The 16,635-nt window shown below is 36.9% G+C and overlaps 1 protein-coding gene across 11 annotated transcripts in view; it reads left to right on the top strand.

Moving 5' to 3' along the window:
• The window catches only part of DMD (dystrophin), a 2,262,230-nt gene that overhangs the window by 1,293,495 nt on the left and 952,100 nt on the right, over positions 1–16,635 (top strand). Inside the window, exon 1 of one of the 11 annotated variants that reach the window (XM_070257262.1) lies at positions 6,579–6,731. The exons of 8 other annotated variants lie outside the window; for them this stretch is intronic. The gene's annotated coding sequence lies outside the window, so the exon portion shown is untranslated. Of the gene's footprint in view, positions 1–6,578; positions 6,732–16,635 lie in introns of those variants that run through there. 2 more of the 11 variants (XM_070257263.1, XM_070257264.1) reach the window with 2 other exon arrangements.

The raw sequence follows: 16,635 nt of genomic DNA, 5'->3' as shown, positions 1-16,635 counted from the left end.
TAATCCCTGACAACCACTAATCTGTTCTCCATCTCTATAATTTTGTCTTTTCAATAAACTTATATAAAAGGAATCATCGTTTAGGAAAAGAAGTGAGATGAATTGACTCAGGGCTTTGACAGATCACTCTAGCTGCTGAGTGGAGAATAGATGATAGAGTAGCTAATGAGAAAGCAGGGCATCATTGCAATAATTCAAGTGAGAAATAATTGTGGTTCTAAACCAGGATGTTTTCAGTGGAGATAATGAGAAGTAGATGAATTCTGGATATCTTTGGAAGGCGGCACTGCCAGGATTTTCTGATAAGTGGAGTGTGGGGTGTAAGAGGAAGACAGGAATTTAGGATGACTCCAAGGTGGATAGGGTGGATAGAATGGAGAAAATGATGAAGGATCAGGTTAGATGGTAGAAGGGTGGAGGTGGAAGCAAGAGTTTGTTTTTGCACTTGTTTGAAAGCTTGTTCGACATCGCAGGAAAGTAAAACAGTATAGTTGGACACAAGTCTAGTATTCAGGAGGGAAGTATGGGTTGGAGATATACATTTAGAGTTGTCTGTCTGGAGACATTACTCAAAGGCCTGCCACCTTGGAGTGCGTGGCCGTTTAGGCAAGGTTTTCATGACAATACCAGTTGTGTCATATCCATGGCAGTCTTCAAAATTATTTGGGAAAGCAGCACAAAAGCTATGACTTGACCATGCTGTTTTTGGTGATCCATCTTCATTGATCAGTATGGCAAATGCATGTCTCTGAGAATCCTTGATACAGCAAGAATATTAGGATGTACCATTCTTCTTCCTCCATGTTTATGGTTGTAGGGGATCTTGAGTGTTCAATGGCAGTCATAATTTGACACTTCCATGTGGGAGGCTGAGGAATATCATTGATTTACACTGATGAACGTCTCCTGTTGGGAGGACAGTGGCAATGGGATTGCAATCCTACACCCTTGGCTGAAGCTTTCTTCCATCCACCTTGCTGATCTTTTTTTTTCACATTTTTTCTTCCTTATTGAAGCCTCTCATTCAACTGGGTTTTCAATCCTGACTTGGTAGTGTTCTAACTCTAGGCTGTAGATAACTTATTTCACTTCACTTGGTCTCCGTGTCCTCATCTGTAAAATAGATGGTTTAATCATATCTTCAGTCCTAACATTCAATGGTTCTGAGAACTGGGGCCCACTGCCTTCTTGGATATTAGTCTTATCTCTATAACACTCCCTTTTTTGTTCTGCCTTTCACACATTTTAGAGAATATAATGGGCATCCTCTTTACTCAGGGTTTATTCTTTATAACTGGCTTCCCAATTCAACTCACTCATCTATCCAAAAATATTAGTGACTATTGTGACTTAAGTAAGTTTGCATTTTATAGGAGTCTTTAAAACCTGAAAGAAACTGATATTTATTGAGAATCTATTACATGCCAGGTACTGTACACATTCGTTGTATTTCATCCTCCAAACAACTCTGCAAGGCAGATACTATTATCATTGCTGTTATAGAAATGAAAGAACTGATTGTAAAAGAAACTCAAGGTCTTGTACAAAGTTCCACAGCGCATGAGTATTGGAGGCAGGATTTGAACCTTGGTCTGGTTGCTTCCAGAGCCACAATTTTCCCATTGGAACATCCTATCATCCAAAATGAGTAATGTGGGAATCCTAAACATAATGGCCTGCGGTGGAAGGAGTCACAGGTCAGTATGAAGGCTGAACATCGTGGCCTAGTTCCGTTCCAGTGCAAGGCTGGCTTCTCCTGGGGAAGTCCTCCTGAATTTCTGTTCCCTCAGGGAATTTGCTAGAGTCCATGGTATAGGGTCTCCCTCACACTATATGAGGCTATAAGAATACTGTTAAAAGGTCTTAGAGTAATACTCAGCCATTTGGGAGTCAGACTCCTTCTGGACTAAATTCAGTGTTCCTGTAGCTACAAATGAACTGAGTCAGGGAGATGATGGATTTATATTTAGACACAGTGGTCACTTTTCCCTATAATGATTCCAGCCTAGTAGATCACAGGCAGTTAAAGCAACCCAGAATAGCTAAAGTACAACTGAGAACTCATTGCCCACTGACTTTCACTATGTTTGCATGTGGGAAGCAAGAATAAAACATACATGAAACATGTTAGCCAGCTTTCCAGAGCTCCTAACACCAAATCTGTATGAGTTCTGATAAGGCATTGACTATTATTAAAAAGACAGAGACTCCACATACTTAGAATTTATTGTTTTCCTTTTCAGTCACCAAAGGACAGTCCTCTGCATATGTTAGCAAAAAATGGTACTGATCTTATCATTTCTAATATTAAAGTTTAAATTTGCAAGCTGTACAGCTCATATTGTTCATTTTAAGAACCAATATTGATTGGTATCTTGTACTACAGCTTGTACTGTGGGTCAAGTTCCAATACAGCAAATATCATTGCAATAAAAATTCTAAAAAACTGCATCAAAAAACCTTTCATGTTTGAGTTGCCAGCCTGATAGTATGAAGCAATTCTGAATAAAGAATGCTAGGAGATTCTCAATAATTACTTGTCCTGGCCAACAAAACTGCATTAAAAACATAGCCATCAATGGAGGATTGTTTCTAAACCAAGCTTGAGAGGTCAAATCAAAGTTGGCATGTAATAAATGTGTCTGAATGAATATTGAATGGGGAGATTCATGTACCCTGCCTTAAGTAGCGATGAATTTCCAGTTCCTAGGTCAACGTCTAGCATATAGATCCTGAAGGAATGAATGGACACAGAGTAATTTTTTCTGATATCCAAATTTAATCATATCACTTCCCTGCTTGAAATCATTTAATAGTTTCCCATAGCCTCTAGAATTTTATTTTGAACAATGCTTCTCAAACTTTAATGTGTATAAAAATCACCTGAGGATCTTATTAATAAACAGATTCTGATTCACTAGGTCTGGGGATGGGCCTGAGATTCTGCATGTCTAATAAGAGCCCGGGTTATAACAATGATGCTGGTCTGCAGACCACACTGAGTAGCCATGGCATAAGCTACTTAACATGATGTGAAAAACTGCTCGTTTATGATTGGACCTCAAGTCTCACTCTTGCCCCCAAGTGGGCTTTTGCTCCAGTTATGTATTTCCCTGAAAATGCCACAATCTTGCAGTATCTGTCTGAATGCTGGGTTTTCCCCAATTCTTAGACCTACTTTCTTCAAGTCCTAGCTCAGGCATCACACCCACCAAAAGATTTCCCCTTCTCCTGTAGTCTGAGTTAATGCCACTCTCATGTGCTTCCAATGTGGTATTTGAGCATAAACTTATCACATACCTCATCATGGTCGATGGTGGTACCAGTGATGCATCAAAATGCCTGGATGAGAAGATGAGAGGGAGCTAGGGGATTTGTTGTGAAAGTAGGTTTGCAGAGAAAAACGTACTGATTACAGTTAAATTGTATATTAATTTAGGATGACCAATAAAGGGGCTAAAGTCTCTGAATCCACCCCTTGACACCACTGCTTATCTCCTTGTAACATGCTTTTGATTCACACATCTATTTCTTCCATATGTGGAATGTCAGCTCCATGAATATCACCAGTACAACCTGTTCATAAGACAGAGTTGAATTTATTCCTTACCATAGTAAGGAAGATCACTACTTTGCAGAGCTTTGTAGTGTCTCACAGGAGGAAGGACGAGGTTGGATTTTATGGGGATTTTGGAGTTTGGTTCAAGATGGGTGTTTCAATGTGGGGGCACAGTTAGGATAGGGTAAGGATCATGACATTTCAACTTAGGTTTGGTGGAAACAACATGGCAAGGTGAGGCAAGAAGTTTGGAGAGTATTCGGGTGTAAACCCTCTATTGATACTTTCTTTCAAAGAATTGATGGGACTTTGGGGAAGTGACTGTAATGAATAGTCAAATTATTTGCCTGGGCAAGAGCCTTCCAGAATAGGAAAACTATGGTAATGAAGACAATGAAACAGTAAGTCATGTTAATGTAGACAGTAAGCTGTGTGAGTATAAGGGGTAAGTAACCTTGGTTTTCAGTGTCCAAGCTGTTTGTGGTGGTAGATAATTTTGGTTCTCAAATAGATTGAGAGCTTCCTGAGGACAGGACAATGTCTTTATAATCTCTAAAATCTCTATGTACCGTACAGCACCTGCCATAGAACAAGCATCCAATAATTGTTGGTTGAGTAGATGCTGAGGAAAGCATGCAGTAAATAAAAATGGCAAAAGGACACAAGCTCTCTATCATTTGGAGGAATAATGGTGCTTTCCATTGATTTTTGCTACTCACTGTGGGGTCCACAGACCAGCAGCATCAATACTACTTGAGAGCTTATTAGAAATGCACAATCTCGGGAGGCACCCCAGACCTAATGACTAATTATGCAAACTCTGCATTATTAAGAATATTCCCAGGTGATTTGTATTACATTAAAGTTTGAGGAGAACTGCTTTAATATCTATTTAATCCTAACCTCCTGATGAGGTATTATTAGTCCCATTCACAGATGTGGAAGTTGAAGCCAGAAAATTTAAATAACTTACACAAGGTCAAACAGTTTTTGGGTAGGTGAACGGGGGCTGTCTTAAGTCTTTTACCTCCACCACGCATATCTCAGCTACTGTCCTAGAATGGGATGCACTATAGTAATCCAAGAGGGATGAATAAACTGAAAATCTAAATAATGATATACACTCTGGAAAGTAGATTTCTTTTCAATTCTAATTTCTCCTTCCTTTCAAGTTTTCTGATGCGTAAAAATATGAACAGCCGGTCTGAACAATGTTTAGGTGCTGTGCTTTGATCCTTTTTCCATTCAAGATATTTGATTTGCATTCTGAAAAGGAATCTCTGATAACTTCTGTGATGCACACCGCACCATTAGCCAAAAAAGGGCTGATCCACTTTCATTTGAAGTGGCTGGCTGTGAGCTGCTCAAAGGGAAAGCATGTCTATTTACATATTATATTAATTATTTATAAATAAAAGGCCCCCCCCTTCTTTCTTCTATTATAAAATCTATAGTTAGGGGGTCAGGAGGAGGGTCAAAACTGCATACATTTGCATCTTCCAAGCTGGATAACTAGTTCCAGCATTACATAGATGGCGCCAAAATAGCACCTCAAGTATCAGGCTCTATCAAATATAATCTATCCATAAGGCAACTGCTGATGATATTTAGGAGAATAAAAGTTGGTTGAAAAGATAGACAACCCAAATAGCGACCCCTGTAAAATCATTTGCCTATAATAGCTGTCTTGAAGATAGAAATATCAAGGGTATTTCTCCTTCATTTATCATTTATCTGGTCATTTGACAAGTATTTATTGAACACCTGTTATGGGGGTAGATATATGCAGTGAGGCTGCTTGTGTAAGTAGGTCTTCCTGAGAATATGCATAACATTGGTACTCAGAACCGGAAGATGTGTGTATCTAAGCTGAGGATTCTGTCAGAGGATATTTAGAGGTGGAGTAACAGGCAGTAAAGAACATACTAGTCAGTTGTGGAACATAAACACTTCAGCAACACTTAGGTTATTAACTTCCCGTTTTGTTTTAGGTGTACTTAATTACCCTGTTTATTAAACAAGCACATCATAATCTGTAGATATTGTCATAAATAGCACAATAATACCTGCCACATCAGGGATGTCACCTACTAAATTAAGTGTGTTGCTTGGCTGTCCTGACATGCACGCACCGGGGCCTATAGACGGGTGCTTGCCAGAGATTGCTTCCAGGTATGTGTCTGTGGGAAGGTCCTGTGATGCAGGGCACTTTGAAACCTTCCCCTTTGGCTTCAGGAATTAACCTGAGGGCTCCTTGCCAGCATGCGTTTTGTTATAGGACAGTAACATGGTAAAGAACGTGCCTGTGAATTGAGGGTTATTGAGAGGTTGTTGTAGAAGAAGTAAAACTTCCTTGAGGAATGGTATTCTTTTGTTCAATCCATAGTGTAAGTTTAATGTAAGACTTTGATGAACAGCTCCGGAGGGTTAGTAAGTATGTATGCACATGTATAGCTGATTATTAATGTATATTATATCAGTGAGGTAAGATAAAGTTTGCTATTCATTCATTGATGAATGGAGCATTATAATGAACTATTATGCTATTAGAAATAGCTGGGGCAATAAGCAAATAATGCATTTGGTTTTCAGCAAACTTTTTAAATATTGTATCAATGTATTCACTTAAATAATTTTTACTTTCATTATAGTACGTAAATAATTCAGCAACTTCTAACCTGACCCTATTATCAATTCAACATCCAATATTTAGCCAAATATTTATCGAGGACTGACTGTGTTCTAGATGCTGCGGCTACAGTTTCGAACAAGACCATTGATATCTCTCATGTTGCTGACAATGAATGATCTACCTCAAAGTATCAGCTCTGTAGTTTACCACAGTGATTTAAAAATCGTTAGGGAAAGAAAAAGGGGCCTGTCTTTGTCTAGGCAAATATGTTCTACGTGCTGCCAGAAACAGTCTTCATTGGGTAATGCAGGCTGTGCATGGAGTAGAATCGAATCCAATCCATGATCCAGCAGAGCTTCAGCCCAGATTTTCTTTAGAGCCTTTGCTACACACAAAGTTGGCTGATGTGCCATTCAGCATCCCAGCAGCTCTTTCTCTTCACACTAGCAATGGCAAAGCTTTGTGCGGAGGCATTGCTGGCTGCTCTGAACTAAAACCATCCGTGGGGACCGTAAGAGGTTTTTTGCACACCTTATTAAGGTAGGCAATAGTGTGTCTGTGTCTGTGTGTGCCTAAAATCCGGAAGACATCTGTTGAGAGGAAAGTGCTCTTCCGTGGGTCTGGCTTCCTCTATGTAAGTCTTCTATTCTGATGCAGGAGCGTGTGAGCAGTAGGTGGGAGGAGATGCTTTTGTACTTGGAATGCTGAGGTCCGGATTAAGTGATATTGCAATAGCTAGTTAGAGAGACAGAATAAAGGGCTGGGGATCAAAGAATTCAAAAATACATCCTTCCATTATTTCTCTGCTCTCAAGTTAAACCACATCATTGTAGGGGAAATTAAAAAGAAAAACAACAAAAAACAGCAGTAAGGGCAAGTAGCCCAAATGTAAGGTTCTTTGAGCAGCTCTGGTTGTCCAGCTTTTGAAGTCTCCTTCTTACAGCCAATTTGTTTGGCTCCTCTGGAGGGGGCAATTCATATCCACTACCCTCTCCTGGAGCATTTCCTTCTATACTCCAACAGGGAACAATAGAGTTTAACAGTAACGGACAATTTTTTTTCCAACGCTTGTGCCCTCTTCTGCTTTTAAAGATGTTTTAAAGAGACTCTTGCTAAGGGAGTCTTGGTGCCTGTGCGTTAAGGCAGCAATTAACTTTTAGTATCAGTGCTTACATTAAATTTTCTCTTTCTGCTTTGCTAAAGCAGTCATTAAAATTCAGTGTGAGTAGCATCAAACTTTATCATAAAAATCTGCTTTGTTTAGAGCACCTTGATTTTTTTGAAAACTGCCTCCTCGTTTTAGATATACATTGCTGCCCTTCTTAGAATATCAAAATTATTTGTGCCACAATGTTAAGAGACACCAGGTCGAAACTCTATATTGTGTTTTATTTGAGAAAAAATACTCTTCTCCAAAGTTTGATCTCTTCAATTCAAGTTTTAAGATGTAAATTTCTTTGAAACAAATTATTTGAGTTGGACACTATGACATTATATACCTCTTTATTTCAAGTATTTCACAATTAATGTATGGCTAGATGATAAAATAGGATGATTTATCTTTTATTTATAGTTGAAAAAGTTATTGAGGTTTTACTTCCAGTAAGAGTTTAGAAAAGATGGCCAAAACAGGTAACTGGACTTGGAAAATAAATTTACACTTCTAAATTTTACCTTTATTCACTTGGGTTATGGTTTAATCGTTGCAAATGCCTCTGCCTTGAAGTAAATGCATTATTTATACCTATGCTGTGTTTTAATAAAGAGGAAACAGTTATGGGCTCTCTGTTGTAAATCTGAATGTTGTATTTTTTTTTTGCTATATTTATAGCCTCTTTTTCTCTCTCATGAGGTTTACTTTGGAAATGAGGCATGCTCAATAATTGGCTGACATTCAGCTTCTATGTTTTAAATTTAAATGCTGTCAATGTTGTTATCACATCTGGAATGTGTGGGAAGAAAAGATACCAAGTTTTCTTATTTAGATTAAATTGTGGAATTGCAGATTGATATTTTTCAATGCATTTTCATTATAGTTTCTGCCATGGAGGCAGCGTGAGGGCTTTCAGGAAGATGGAGTGGTGTAATTACCAGGTGCACACGTTCATTAATCCTTCCTGGCTAGAGAAAGCTTCAAGTTCTTCTCCAGTGGCCCATTCGTAAAGCTATAAATATCTAAATTGTGTCAGCCAAGAAGTCACACAGAATGGTGGCTCTTTTTGAGTTCAATTTCATGCACTGTTGCTTTGGTCTTGTGAGAAAAGCTCTGAATTCCTTAGGATAGTCTTGCTTGTAAAGTTCCAAAAACAAAATATCAAATCATTGAGGATTTAATTTAAAATACACACTCTTCTTTCACAAGTAGATGTTTGCAGTAATGTGGATCATAAAACATTTTAATGTTTAATAATATAATTTAGCTCCTTTTCTTTAGAGCTCCTCTTTTTATTTTGTATAATCAAGATCATAGCTAAGATTTTGATGATTTTTAAAAAAGATTTATGGATTATGGTTCAGTAATCTCTATACTACTTCAAACCTGAGAACCCTTGTATATTATCTTTGATAGTGGAATATTTGCACTGCATGTGAATGCTATGTAAGATTTGGTCTAAAATAATATTTTGAAGTGTTGCTTAAGAGTGCTTACTTAATTATTAAATGTTTCTTAATAAAAATAATTCCGAAAGGATATTTTCTATGCACAAACAATAAAAAGAACTACAAATTAGTGTAAATAAAAAGTATAGCAATGCACTCCAGTAATACCTTTCTTCTTATATATTCTCTTGCTCTCAATGGAAATAACTAAATTAATAGAGACATCATCAAGTAACCTGCTATTTCTTCAAAATACGTCTGGGCACTCATCTGATAAGGACAACTTGAGAGTGAATGTAACTCTTTTCATTGAAGGGATACCATTTGACACACACCCACAAATATATTTTAAAACTCATGATATTGTTTCCTTTGTATGTTCTAAAATAAAGGAGAACCAGCACGTACTCAAAGTGAGTATACAAAATATATTTATATTTTAATGGTTTATTTGAAAGATCCAAAAATGTTACTAAAGTCATTTTGTAGTTGTTTCCTATGTTTGGATGTGTCAGAGTCATTGAAAATTCCTAAGACATTATTTCTAGAATACATTATTTGTCCAGAATACTTAAGAATATCTTCTCCCCCCTTGATGTTGCAATTTCAAAGTGGAATGATGTGCAATTTTTTTTTCACTTTTAAAATGACAGTAACTAATATGATCCTGAAACAAATGTCCAAGAGAATGTAATAAGCACACATTTATAGTCAGTAAAAGAAAGGGCAGGGCATACTTCTATTTGAATTTGAGTACAAAAATGTGTGTATGTGTGGGTATGTGTATTGTGGGTGTGTTATTTAGGAAGATAAGTGAAGAGACAAATATAGGATCCAGGAACTTTTGCTGTGGCTTTTACTCTGAAAACCCAGTGAAGCATCGGAGCCTCTCCTTTCTCAAGACACTTTCGGAGCTGTCCAGCAATGATCAGACTGAAGAGCATTCTATTCATAAGAAAGAGAAAACTTGTTAGCAAAAGCCAAGTCTTTTTAAAAATAATGGTTACAGCTTTTGTAAAATATGAGTGCTGTACATTTACACAGCCTCTCTGTCTTTAAAAATCAATTTCTAACAGTTCCCTACTTCCAAACTGAACACATTCACTACCTCAAGGAACGTTGCAATGTGGCCCATGTGTGGTATAAATCCTAAAGAAAACTTTAATGAAATCATGCAGAAAATCCTTCTGCTTTCTTTTTTTTCTATTGAATAAGTTAAAGTATTTTAACAATTTGAATTTAACATTGTGTTTACCATTTTGCTTGTTTGCATGTGTGCACGTGGGTTCATGTTCACAAGAGCATATATGCTCACAGGCCAGGACTGTTTAAATAGCTATCTGTTTGAACATACAGGGAAAAATCAGTGCAGTCTGACTGCAGAATTAACAGCCTCCTTTTTAAGATGGTGGAGAAAACTAATTAATTACACACAACTTCTAACTTCAAGAAATTTTGTCTCTGGAGACTTGAAATATTGGTGTGCACACAATAATGAAGACTCAGTGGGTCCCTAACAAAATAGAGGAGGAAAAGGAAAACCATAATAGCCAACAAACCACAAAAGGTAAACCTTGGTTCGCTGTCACCTTGATGAGTATCTCTGTAATATCTGTCAATAAGGGTCTCCGTGGCTTTGGAATGATGTTCAAGAACTACCGCTACTAGATATGACAGTGGAGTAAGGATTCCCGTCACTAACTCCTGCTGCCTGTGCCTATGGAAATGTAGATAACAGGGAGGAAGAGTGGTGTTCTCTAGAAGGAGCAGTGTGGTTTCAGTGCCTAACTATATAACAACACCTACGAAAGACTCAACCTACAAAAGAGACAGCTGAGGAAACTCCTTTGATGATTGTCACTTTGTCACTGAACTCATAGCACACCCCTCCCCTCTAGAGGCAAAAGGAGGGGGTAGTCACATAATTTGGTCCTTAAACAAGTGTATAACTAGAGAACTCGATCAACTCCTAAATCCCCTCTTACCTCCAAGGAAAGGAGTAATCATACCATTTTCTTAGCCATTTCGTGTATATTCCTAATTTGGGAGAGTGCGAAGGGAAACTGTTTTTCTTTTCTTACAATGGTTGAGGTTTTTTGATTTCTGGTTTAATCAAAACATCATTTTAAGAAGCATTACAGCTTCCCTTCAGCTGTTTTATCTGTTTTAAATTAACCTCATTTTTTTTCTTTTATACTTTTTTCTGTCTTAAAAAAAAAGTACCATAAGGGGCTGACCCCGTTGCCAAGTGGTTAAAGTTCTGCACGCTCTGCTTCAGCAGCCCGGGTTCACAGGTTTGGATCGTGGGCATGGACCTACTCCACTCATCAGCCATGCTGTGGAGGCATCCCACATACAAAAATAGATGAAGATTGGCACAGATGTTAGCTCAAGGCAAATCATCCTCAAGTAAAAAAAACAAAAAAGAAGAGGAAGATTGGCGATGGATGTTAGCTCAGAGCCAATCTTCTTCACCAAAAATGAAAAAAAGAATGTACAATAGTAATACATACTAATTGGAACAAGTCAAACAAGACAGAGTTACATAGATAAAGATTTAATATTCTCCCCATCCCCTCCCCTAATATTAACATTTAGGTAGTATGTGCTTCTCCATCCATTTTCATTCAAGCCTAAATTTCCATCTTGGGATGAGGAGATGCAGCAAGGTTGTTTAGACCTGGTATAGCTCACTTTGTCCACCATTCTCCGTAGCTCCTTTCCTTGAGGCTCCCTATTCATCTAAAGTTGTTTAGAACACACGCTCATGTTCATGGTAGCAGAAGACACTCACTGACTGCTCTCATCAGTAACTTTGAAAGGAATATCAATATCCGGAGGAGCATGAATGATGTCAGAGACATCTTTTCTGCTGCCTTTATTCTTATTACTATTATCAATAAATATAGCATCTTACACTTAATAGCTAAAAGATGCTGCCCTTTGTTCTTGTCTTTTGAGATTCTTGCCCAATACCATCGTAACAGTAAAGCTGGTGAGAATGTTGCCTCTTCTATAGTGCTCAGATCCTGAGCTAGCAGCCTCACTTCCATAAATGGTGCTAGGTAACCAAACATTTTATAGGCTTTGGGGTTAAATACAGCCGTGATATTCTCATTTAGGTATTACACTACCAGCAGCACAAGTGATAGCAATAAGAAAAATAATTGGTGATGGCAGCTTTTAAGTTTTCTTGTGCTGGGCACTGTGTTGGCCTCTCACAGCATTACTTCCCATCCTCACAACAACAGAGTGCCACAAATAATTGCCGTCATCAGTTGAGTGTTGCCTTGTGCCAGTGTCTGGGCTAAGTGCTGTGCACATGTCACCCTGTTTCATCCTCACAACCACCCTCGGTATTATTTTGATTCTCAAATAAGAAACAAGTTCTCTGTAGGTGATGCTGTCAGTGCTCCATTTATATCCCTTAGCATCCATTTAATCTTTTCCTGGTGCGCTTTCACTCCCAACAGCCAGCACCTGCATCTCTTTGTTGGAGGGCTGCCCTCAGACTGCCAGAGCCCACTTGGTCTGTGCAAAGGGAGAGCTGGATGTGTCTTGGAATTTATGTCGCTGTGTGTGGGAAGCCCTTAATCAATGACTGCTGGTTGCAGAGGCATAAATACTTGAGCTTTTTTCCCTCCAATTGAGAAATTCAGAAGTGTGACCTACACTGTCACCCTGAACTTTTATGCCACATGTAGTTGGCCTCTTTCTCTTCCCAATCTCACTTTTCTACTCCCTTAGCGTTGTTTCCTGGACACATGTCCTTTTATATCACTTTTACATGAAGCCTTATTTCAGAATCTCCTTTTAGGAAAGCTGAACTAAGATATTCTCTAAATGGGAAATTTATTTGTAAAAATACCCAAACTCTCTCAGTGAGTAACCAATACTGAGGCCAAGCCAAGCCTGTCCGAGTCCATATTCCTTGTCTTTCGGTAGTAGTCTATTTCAGTTCATTATTCAACCTGTAGCCAACTAGAGTGCATGCCTGTTTTGTGGCATATTATACCTATATAATAATCAGAATATGATACTTAGTGAATACTTTATATCTGTACACCTGACATACTATTGACTGGTCTGGGCCACAATTCTTTCATCTGTAAGATGGACATAATAATGCTGCCTACCTCATAAGGTAGATATGAGAACTAATAAAATGATTCATGTAAACTGTTGAGAAACACATTTGGTAATTATTCGTGCTGATTTAATATTACCTGTTTTATGATTATTGATACATTTTTGGTGTCTAATATAAACTATATAGTTTTTATTGATGTTAAATAAAAACATAAAATTCCTATGAAAAGAGCAAGAGGTATTGATACAGACACTGAAACTTGAAACAAAGAAGAAAAGATAATTGACTGTAGCCTCACTGGATCCCTGACTGCTGGCTTTGTGTATCCCTTTAGCCTTGGCTCATCAAGAGAAAACCTTGGAGACATTTCTGCCAGACTCAGCAGATCAATTTAACAAAGATAAATGACATTTTGCTTGAAATGTATTTAGCCATAGCTGCCTTTTGCTAATTTCATAATTTGTAGTTTTTAGTAAGAATTAAGCAGTCTTTTTTTAAAAAAGTAGTGTAAGATAAAATGTATATCAATTTGTCACTTTATTATTTTAACCACATCAGACAAAGTATTCAGTGTGAAGACAGTAGCCAAGTGAACTCTTCTTCTTGGAATGCTCAGAAACTATTTTAGCAGTGGTAAAATTGGTGCAATTTATATTCATCAAATTGCATGATTCGACTTATTTTAGAAAAGTTATTAAATTCTGAAGAGAAATCTTCAGAAGCATTCAAATGAGTAGAAGTTAGCAGTACTAGTATACATGAAGTTCATTTAAAAATATACTGCTGGAAACTATACTTAGCTATAATATTTCTACAAAGATTAATTCCTACTTCATTTTGTAGGACTTTATTTTGTATTTATGAATGTCTATAGCCTGCCAGTGTGAAGAAGAATTACCACGTCATCTTTTACAATAGATTTTTTCATCAAAAGGAGGATATTATGGAAAAAATAAAGCAAAACATTTCATTCTGCACTGTTGGCAAGTCACTCACAAGTCGGCCCTACATTGGGATAGGTAGGATCTTACATTTGTTCATTCCTCGCAAGTTTATTGGAAATGGTATGAACAATTTCAAGATACTATCAGTTACTAAAATTAATTTTCAGAACATCTTAACAAACCCTACCCTCCTTATTTTGAACTTCTTAAAAATTATTTTCTTATTACTAAAGTAATACAGTCCATCGTAGTAGGAGGAGGAATCGTGGTGGTGGTGATAGTAGTAGTAGCAGTATCATCTGTCATACATAGATCTAAGTGATTTACATGGATTTACTTATTCAGTCTTCTAAATAAATCTGTGAAGTAGGTATTACTATTACTCCCATATTAAAAATGAGGAAGTAGAGATACAAGTAGGCTAAGTAATTTGTTTGAGTGTATGCAGTTAACAAATGGCAAAGTGAGAGTTCTAGCCTGTCCATCCTTCCATCTAGCCAGCCAGCTACTTACTTCTCTCTCTCTCTCTTTTTATCTATCTATCTATCTATCGTTTTTAACTACATGAATATACTTTGCAGAATTATAGAACTGAAAAAGAATCTTTAAGTTAACTTTCTCTTGACCGAGGATCACACTGAGAATAGAAAAGTAATAAATGCTATTCTGTGCACATATGGAAGGAATGTCCTAAACAATAGAGTTACACAGTGTAAGACGGTAGTAGCATGGCAGACACTTAAAATTTACAAAGCGATCTCATGTACATTATCTCATTTGACTCCTACCATAATATATAAGGTTAGTATTATTATTTTTCCCCACTTTACAGCTTAGGTTTCATGTGGCTTCAATTTAAAAAAAGCTAAGTATAGTATGGTTAATAAATATTCTGATGTCTTGCTCTTATAACTCTCTACCAATAAATCATAGCAATTGTTGAAAGAAATAATAGGAAAATAGTACCTTTGATACTAATATTAAATTATAATTATATCATTAGAGTATTGCGGTTTCGTGATTTTCAAGAGGCTGTAATATGGTAGCTTCTCTGACTGACTTGTATATGAATTCATTTTAGGCATTATAATTTGCAAGTAATCTATACATTATCTAAAATGTGAATGCACATTCACATGGAGATAATAAATTATAACCGAGTGAGAAATGGCAGTATATTGCTCTTTGTGATTTTTGACTTACAGGAAATCACTGTTGTCTTGGAAACTGAGAAAATACAGTGTTTGAGGTGAACTTATTCTTTCTAGAATACCAATACATTTTAACATAGTTCTCTTACAGTGCAACTGAGCAGGAAGTCCTCAGAGCCATTTGCTACTGCAACAAGCATGCTGTGCTGGCCTTAAAACACCTTCTCTTTCCAACTCTTCGGAACTGTTTCTTTTTTCCCCAAGAGATTTAAAATGTCACTAAATTTAGCGTTGGTTGGAGGTACATCCAAGCATATTACAATCAAAACCCCAATGACTAAATATGTTACCACTGTTGACAATATTTTTGTGTGTCTGTGCCTTATCTATTATGCCTTGTGAGTTATGGGAATACTGTTGTTATTATTCACAGTAACAAGTCCATTTCCTGCAAAATCCTAGCAGTGGCTGATTTTTAAATAACTTACAAACGTGTAACTTGGGTTTGAATATATATTCAGTCATAAAACTTTGTTATTTTTATGTGTCCATCATGTTGTTTGAGCCGGTGAGGGTCTTGTTTTTTCATTTATGATTTTATACTTTTAAAAGAAGATGAATTTCAAAATATGGATTTTATTTTTGAAAGGCTAGTATGTCCTTGCCTAATCACATATATAACTTAACATAATGAAGATTAAATACGCTCTTTAGCCATCATGATTTTATTTATTATTCTGTGTTTCCATTTTTCCTTTTACCAAAGATCCTTGTCAGTGTACTCTTTTAGCCTTGCCTGTAAGTTTATTATAATATGATGTCATAATAAGATCAATCCTGACTTTCAAATAGCATCCACATATATTTCTTCTAAGTGCTACTAATATAAATGAATTAGAAGCAACTTTTATTCAAATCAGATTTTAAATTATTTTACCAGAAATGTTACTTTGGGAATGTCTCTGTAACAGCTTCTATATAATAAACATGCTAAGGTTTGGTATGCCTTTGCTTTTGATACTATTTTAATAGGAAAAGTAATGGGAAATCCAGACCATTCTCATGATGGCATCCAGAGAGAATCAGCTCATGCTCTAATAGTTTACGTTTTTTCTGTTCAAACCCAAATGAGAATCCATATGAGTGTAATGGAGAAGAGTTCAGCTTTAAAGGTGGCAGATTTGGGATGATTCTATGGCAACAGAACTGTGCTTGAGGGAAATCAGTTGCAGCATCTTCTATAATTATGTCACCTAGATTTTGCCTTAGGGATTTCTGGATTTCCAGAGAACATCATGACCTCAAATGTTGTACCTTAGTAGAGAATATAAGTAGATTAGGAGAATTATTTGCCTACAGTTTATGGGAGATAGGCAAGTCTTAAGAGTTTATTAGGGGCCAAGCACTAAGATATTTTCCTGGGTCTCAGAATCGTGTTGGACATACAAGTTACACAATTACAAGTTACACAGTAACCGATTAGTAAACATTGGTCTTAGGTATCTAGTAGACACTTAAAATAGAAGGATTTATTCATAGTTTTAGTCATTGGGAAAAAACCCAGCAGCCTACAGCGTACAATTAGTTGTCATAGTTTGAATTGCATGGGTTCAATGTACAGGATCAGTTCCTTGACTAATGACCGAGCCTAGCCTGTT

The sequence above is a fragment of the Equus caballus genome, chromosome X (assembly GCF_041296265.1).
Source record: "Equus caballus isolate H_3958 breed thoroughbred chromosome X, TB-T2T, whole genome shotgun sequence".
NCBI classification, from domain to species: Eukaryota; Metazoa; Chordata; class Mammalia; order Perissodactyla; family Equidae; genus Equus; species Equus caballus.
Note: the sequence above shows the minus strand (reverse complement) of the source record. Positions and strands in the feature narration are given on the sequence as shown.